This window comes from Trachemys scripta, chromosome 8, assembly GCF_013100865.1.
Source record: "Trachemys scripta elegans isolate TJP31775 chromosome 8, CAS_Tse_1.0, whole genome shotgun sequence".
In the NCBI taxonomy this organism is placed as follows: domain Eukaryota; kingdom Metazoa; phylum Chordata; order Testudines; family Emydidae; genus Trachemys; species Trachemys scripta.
This window is the reverse complement of record NC_048305.1, coordinates 103652102-103659943: the sequence shown is the minus strand read 5'-3', so window position 1 is coordinate 103659943 and position 7842 is coordinate 103652102.

Below are 7842 nucleotides of genomic sequence, written 5' to 3'. Positions count from 1 at the left end.
CGCTCAATGTTAAGCAAAATAATAAATGGTGTGTTTGGATTTAAAAAAAAAAAGTTTATTGTGCGAGGATTTATTCCGTTTGACAAACCATGCTGTTTAGAATACAATAGTGGCATAATCACCGCCTGCGGCTGTCATTTTTCATGATAATGGGATACTTATTCATCTAAGGCAGGTACAAGTCTGTCGCTGGCCTTCATTTTACAAGATTACGTGTATTTCTGTCTCATTTGGAATAGGTGATATCTGACAGGAAGCAATTTTCCCCAGTTTGGGGGGTCTTTATATTAACTATTTGCTCGTGGTACTTCTCCTCCAACTCTTGAGGTAGGTTTGGCCAGGAACCCAAAGACAAACATGAAAAAAAAATATTTTGAACTGTTTCTATAGCATGACAATTTATTAGCTAAGTGCAGGAATTTTTCGGTGCATCCTACATGTGGGTTGGCGTGTGTATTCTACTCCATCCTTAAAAAGAAAACGGTGCCCATTTTTGTTCAGCCTGAACCTTCACCAGATCAGAGTCACCGTGGTTACATTGCGAAAGGTATTGTTTGAAATTCCATTTGGCGTTTCTGAGCGGAAGTCTGATTCAGCAAAGCACTTCTGAGACAGAGAAGCGCACGTCCTTAAGTGCTGAGCAAAACTGAGGTCCTAGTGCCGCAGCCAGACAACTTGCTGAAAAGTAATGTAAAGTTGATTGAAAACGCCAATATTTTTCATGGGATTTTTTTTTAAATTTTGTTCCTCCCTCCCCCACAGGTTTCCCACGGGAAAAAATTCAGTTCTTTGAAAATGGTCAAATTTCAGTTTCCAGATTTTTTGGCCAAAAAATCAACCCAAATGGAATTTTTCTGCAAAAATTGTTTCCTGAAAAACCATTTTTGGTCTAAAAAATATTTAGATGAAAAAATGCCTATTAGCGCTCATCATTTGTGACTGGTAGCCATTCTGTGGTTCCCTGTTAAACACATCACTCTCCTCTCTTCCTATCCCTCCTTTCTTCCTCTCATTCCTCTCATTCCCTTTCCTCTATCTAATTCTACCTATCTGGACTTTGAGATGATTATTTCTTTGTATTACAAGCTGTGCCTAGAAATCCAGCCAAGATCATGGGCCCATCGTCTTAGGTACTGTGCAAAGACGAAAGAACAGACAGTCCCTGCCCAGATTTTACGGTGTAAATACATAAGGCACACAAAGGCTGGGAGAAAAGAAGGGTTACTAACCTAATTTTACAGGTGGGGAACTGGGACACAGAAAGATTAAGTGACTTGCTCAAGGTCACACAGGAAGTCTATGGCAGAGATGGGAATCGAAACCATATCTGACGCAGCTTAGTCTGGTACTCCTATATCCTCGCACAGGACAGAAGATCTGTTCCCTCTGCATCTTTAGACAGAAAGAATTAGCGAGGAGGGTTCTGTGTCCCATGCAGGGGTGAGCCAAACCTGGTTTTCCCAGCAGCCAAGTACAGGCATAATGGAGCATTAAAAGGGGATAATCTCTGGCCTCTGGGAGGAGCCGTTCATTCAGTTCACGACGCTTGTGTGTTTGTTGTGGCTGTCTTGTGTTACCCTCTGTAACCCCACTCTTCCAAGAGTTAGCGATTTAACATGTAGCAGATTTGTACAGGATGCGAGGCTCATGGCTTTATGAACTTCCTCCAGGAGGGCTGTTAGCATAATTATACGTGTTGCGTGATGATCAAGTCCATACAGGCCGGGGCCGCTCATGAAAGAAAACCCCTCACTCCACGCCTTATCTCAGGGGTTTCAGTTTGGGAGGGGTTTAGTCACAACAACAGAAGGGAGCAGAGACATGGAGTCCAATTCTCCTTGCCCTCCAGTTTGTCATGTTCTCAATCTACACCCCTGAAGAACCAAGGAGAACCAAGCCTGCTTTGTCTAACGGCTAAGGGTTCTGGGTCCTGCCTGCAGTCTATGGAGCCCTGGCTCCAGCACCACTCCGACAGAGGTCAGCGGGAGTTGGGCTTGTGCATCCGAACACCTCCCATTGAAGACCATGGGAGTCTTCCCATTGACTTCAGTGGGAGCTGGCTGGGGCCTTGAGTGAGGGCCGCAGGATTTGTCCCCATGGTAGCGAGGCATCTCCAGGTCTGTACTGTAGAGGCAGTTGGTAGGACGATCACCTTGAGCTAGGAGCGTAGGTTCCAGCAGGAGCAGGCAGACAGTTACGTGTCAGGCCCCGATTCTGCCAGGTGCTGAATGTCACCACCTCGCCCTCACCTCTGGGGGAGCAGAGGGTGCTCAGCAGGATCGGGCCCCTTGGCGACCCCAGGAGAAGGTTCCAGAAATAATCTGGCAGCTAGAGGGAGCTGGATTAATGAGAGGGACAGGGGAGGTCAATCAGTGAGGCCTTCAAACCAGGTTACAAGGACCAAAAATCCGACATATGCACCATGACTATTAGCCCAAATGCAGGACTGCAGCCAGGGATATACACAACAAACAGGGTGAGCAGCGACCCAAGCCCTAATGGTCTGGCATCCATTTGAAAGACCAATTTCCCCCCTCATCTCCCATCACAGCAGCTGAGATCCACTGAGGTGCTCCGGCTGCTGGTCCAGGCCACACACCTATTTAGGACAAGCTTTGGGATGTTGTCAGCTGAGGGCTTCAGCATGTAGAACTCGAGCAGGTCCTTGGCCACCAGAAACCTGTGCACGGCCATCTTCAGGAGACAACACAAGACCTATAGGGTATTTAGGGTAAATGAGCCTCTAATGTATTTATTTCAGGTACTGGTTATCATCACGGCTTAGGAGCTTCCAGTCACATCAAAGGGGAATGGATTTTATGAAGTGAGCTCTGGGATTTAGCGCAGGTGAATTTGTTGTTAAATTCTTAGGCAGAATGAAATACCTAGGGCCGGCTTTTTCCTATTGCTCTCAACGGAAGCTGCTGGGGAAGACTGAGCAGTTTTGAAAATCAGGCCCCGCTTTTGTGTGCTCAAGAACCTGTGAAAATCTTGACCCTTCTCTAATTCATATGGCCAGCATTCTAACAACACAGTTGTGTGAGGCAAAAAAGGCAAGCTCCCTGGGAGGTTAAAGCAAGCAAACAACATCGGGGAATTGTGTCTGAAATCAAAAGCACATCTCGGATCTCTCTGTTTAAACAGGTTAGAGAAGCTTGGCTGAGATAGGCCTAAAAATAATACCTCCGACACCTTTGGGGTGTGTGTGTGTCTGAAAGCAAAACTAATTCTCTCTCCCTTCTGCTTCACTGGTTCTTCAACCCTTTGTTACTCACTAATTTAATTTTTTTTTTTGTTTTGGTCCTACTTCAGAAACATTCCTGCTTGGGTAGTAGGCTCCAACATGGGGTTAGCGGGGTGGGAATTAAGGTGTTATTGTGGGTTCAGGGATGTGTCACGTTTCGCCATGGATCAGAATGCCTTTCTTTAAGGTGGCAGTTATGGGGATCTTAGGCAAACATGTTAGGAGAGTTTGGGAGGTGTGAGGAGAGATCTTCACGGAGCTGTAATGTTTCCTGACTCTCCAGTGCTAAGGTTGTCTCAGGCATAGCAATAAACCTGCCCCATCGTACACAGGTCTGTCTACAGTAGATGACCAGGATAAGCCTGGCATCCCTGGTGGGGTCTGAAAGGTGAGCTCAAGTTAGTTTGTACAACAGCGGGTCGGCAAGTTCCAATTTTATTTCTGCAAAAAATTGTTGAACAAAACAGTGGAGAGTCTCTCCCCCCTCCCAGAATATTTCAGTGAAAATGAAAAGCAGATTTTGATTTTGGTTTTGAATTTTTTCAACAAAAATTGAGAATTTGGACTAAAGACATTTGTTTTATTTATTATTAACCTGAAACCACATTTAATTTTTTTTTTAAATCAGGTGAAAAATTTCAACCAGCTATTTAATACTATGTAAGATATACCCATACACCACTACTGCAGTAATCCTCTCAACCTCTCTGTGAGGTGGGGAAGTGCTATTGTCCCCATTTTATAGTTAGGGAAACTGAGGCCTGGTCTACACTGGGGGGGGATCGATCTAAGATACGCAACTTCAGCTACGAGATAGCGTAGCTGAAGTTGACGTCTCTTAGATCAACTTAGAATTACTTACTTCATGTCCTCGCGGCGCGGGATCGACGGCTGCGGTTCCCCCGTCGACTTTGTTTCCTCCTCTCGCCGAGCTGGAGTTCTGGAGTCGACGGGAGAGCGATCGGGGATTGATTTATCCTGTCTACACTACACGTGATAAATCGATCCCCGATAGAGCGATCTCTACCCACCGATCCAGCAGGTAGTGTAGACATACCCTGAGGCAGAGAAATTAAGTGACTTGACTAAGATCACTTAGTGGGTAGGTGAGGTTCTGTGGTCTACAATGTTCAGGAGGTCAGACTAGAAGATCATGATGGTCCCTTCTGGCCTTAGTCTATGGGTCTATTATGGTTACGTTGCTGAGATCACATGGCAAAGGCTAGTGTGCAGCTTGGAGGAGCATTTTTAAAAAATAAATTAAGTATTTTTGTTTGATGACAATGTAGCTACAGAAGTGAGCCTTATTATTTATATTCCAGAAGCAACTTCAGGCCCCAACTGAGATCAGGGCCCCATTGTGGTAGGTACATAGTAAGAGTTGCTCTCTGTGCCCACAGAATTTACAGTCTAATTAGGCAAAATGGACAAAGGGTAGGGATAGAGACCAAGGACGTGACTTGTCAGGTTAGGTGGGACGAGAACTCAAGTCTTTTGAGTTTCAGTCCTGTGTCTTATCCATCACATCACTCCATCTAGTGATGGAGTGGGAATGCCCTGGCATATGAACTCTGGAAGAACAGTCTATGTTGTGAGAGGCAGTGTGGTCCACTGGCTATAGAACTCCACTGGGAATCAGGAGACACCTGGCTTCTGTTCCTGGCTGTGCCACTGGCTTGCTGGGTGGCCCTTGGCAAGTCACTTCATCACTCTGTGCCTCAGTTTCCCTACCAGTAAAATGGGAATAAAAATACTTCTGCTTTGAGATCAATGAAGAAAAAGTGCTATATAAGAGCTTATTATTCTTACTATGGAGTGGAGTGGAAAAAAAAACACAGAGGAGGTTGTGGATGGGATTTACCATAATCAATGAACTTGTATTTCTGTTTTACATTGATTAATATAAAACTACCTGGGTTTCCCTTTCACGTGATAGAGTGGGAAAACTTTTTCCTGATTTTCCCATTCTGATTCCTGTAAAGAAAAGCTTGAAAATATGGAGGAAGCTTTAGTCTCCAAGGAGACTGGAACCCCAAGCAGAATCACACTGCCTATTGGTTATTTAGCACTGTTATTTTTCTCCCAACACCCCATCCTCCCCGTGAGTCTCCCGTGTATTTTTGTCTGGATACAGTGAATCTAGCAAAGGAATATCTTGCTTTACTAATAAAGACAGGATGTGTTGGTAACGAATTACAGCTGACGGGAAGCTCTTTGCCCTGCTACCGAACTGGGCAGCAAGGGTGTCTCCCAGGCAGCTGGCAAGCTCTCTGTCCCTACCCTGGTGAGCTTGCTTTGTTTCAAACCCAGACATACCCGTTAAGGGATGGGTGAAGAGGAAGGTGCCACCGATCAAGGGCAAGCCTCAGGGCTGCACTGGTAACAGTAGAGAGACTAAGGCCTGTGTACACAGACTCATGCATGTTTGTGTACATGAGCGGCTTCATTGGACTCAATGAGACTAATTGTGTGATTCAAGTTAAGCTCATGTGTCAGTTCTTTGCAGGGCCAGGACCTGAGCCTCTAAGCTGATAAGCACAGTCTAGGTAGGATGCGTTCTTACCCTTCCATCGTCAGCTCCTCCCTCCCCTTCTCTCCAATCTTGCCACTACTGGTGTGAGAGTCTTCTCCCATGCAACTCCTGCCGCTGACGCAAGGAGTACTCGCTATAGGGAAGATTGCAGATTAGGCCTTGAAACTGTAAAGTAGGGGTGTTTGTCTAGAGTCATTAAGGTAACAATACCCTAAGGGAATTTCTCTAGAAGTAGAACTGATATCAGGATTCATATCAGGTTATTTCATTAGGCTGAGCAACAAGAATGTTTTTATAATACCACCACAGACCCCCCGCTTAAAAAAAAACAGGCAGTGCGGGGCACAGCTGAACCTTGACCATAATGGGGAACATTTTCAAAAGTGCCTAACAGGTGCCTAAGTCCCTTTATGAATCTGGCTAACTCCCATAGATATCAATGCCTAAATTCCTGTGAGGATCTGGACCTAAGTGATTTACGTGCTTATGTTCCAGACACCTAAATCACTTAGTCACTTTTGAAAAAATTACATACTGAATTTATTAGTGCAGGGTGAAATTCTCTGACGTGTGTAATGCAGGATGTCAGAGTAGATGACTGTATAACGGTCCCTTCTAACATTAATCTATGAAAATATAGACAACTCCAGCATCTAATAGGATCCCATTTTCTTTCCTTATTTTGAATAATATTAAGGGTAGCTGACATAGATTTTTTTTTTTACTGTTAATGCAAATGGGAAGATTTTTAATCAGGTGCAGATAATAAAGTTGAAACATGATGGATAGAGGGGAAACTGGGAACAAACAATAATCAGTAGCGTGTAGCTCCCTAGACATTCTTAGAAGTAAAGCAACACACAACAAAAAATTGAATTACATCGAGGAGCAACAATGTGGTAGACACTTGATGTGAATCTTAGGAGTGCATTTTTATGAGCATTTGAAAAATATATATGTATTTATTTGCATTGATATGTTTATATGGCTTTACATATCAACTTAGACAGGAAAAATTGAATAAAATGTCTCAGGTCTGGGAAATGAGAGGAGATTATGAAAAGCAGATTTAATTCGGCACCGTTTTTTGATGTTTGTGGCACATTTCATCATATTGCCGGAGACACCCAATTACACAGTTTGAAGAGTGATCAGCAAATGGGGTATCCATGGAAGAATATTAACTGTGGTCTTTTTTTTTTTATTCCCCTTTCCTACAGCAAATATTATGTATGCGTTATGGAAATGGATCAAAATACCACATATGCTCTTAATACTGAGCTCTGAATCTCTCTCAAATAATCTTATTTTAACTCTGACATTATATTTTTCTGGAACAAACCTGTCGGTAATTTTCGAGGATGGCTTTCCTGGCCTAAGCATCAGGTATGATTTCCTGGAGCTATAGATTCCAATCTCAGTAGGGGTTGATTGAGACTTTGGCCTTACATAAACAGAGGCCCTGTCAGAAGACCCAGTCACAGTGCAGTTGTCCTGTCACCAGGTTCCATCACGATCAAAATACGAGTCGGAACCTGGATGTCTCTCACCAGCCACGCTGAAACCATGGATTGACCAAGACTTTAGCCCCCTACCAGGGAAATGGTTACCTTCTATCTGTACTGCATCTTTTTAGTGTGTTCTACTTGAGTAGGGTGACCACATGTCCCGGTATTAGGGGCTTTGTCTTATATCCACAACTGTACTTCACCACCACCCCCGCAAAAAAGTGTCCCAATTTTTCACACTTGCTCGTTGGTCACCCTATACCTGGGGCAGGGGACAACTGTGTTATAGCTAGAGTTGCTTGGGAATTGTTCAATGGTTTTTGTTGGGAAATGCCAATTGGTCAAGACCGAAACGTTTTGTGCAAAAAGGTCTGTTTAGAAAAAAATGTTCTGTTCCTGACTCGGCCACTGGTTTCCTTGGTGACCTTGGGAAAGTGGCATCGCTTTTCTCTGCCTCAGTTTCTCCATATGTAAAACGGGGATAATGATCCTGACCTCTATAAAACCCTTTGAGATCTATGGATGAAAATGCTATAGGAGCTAGCTAGTAATTATTT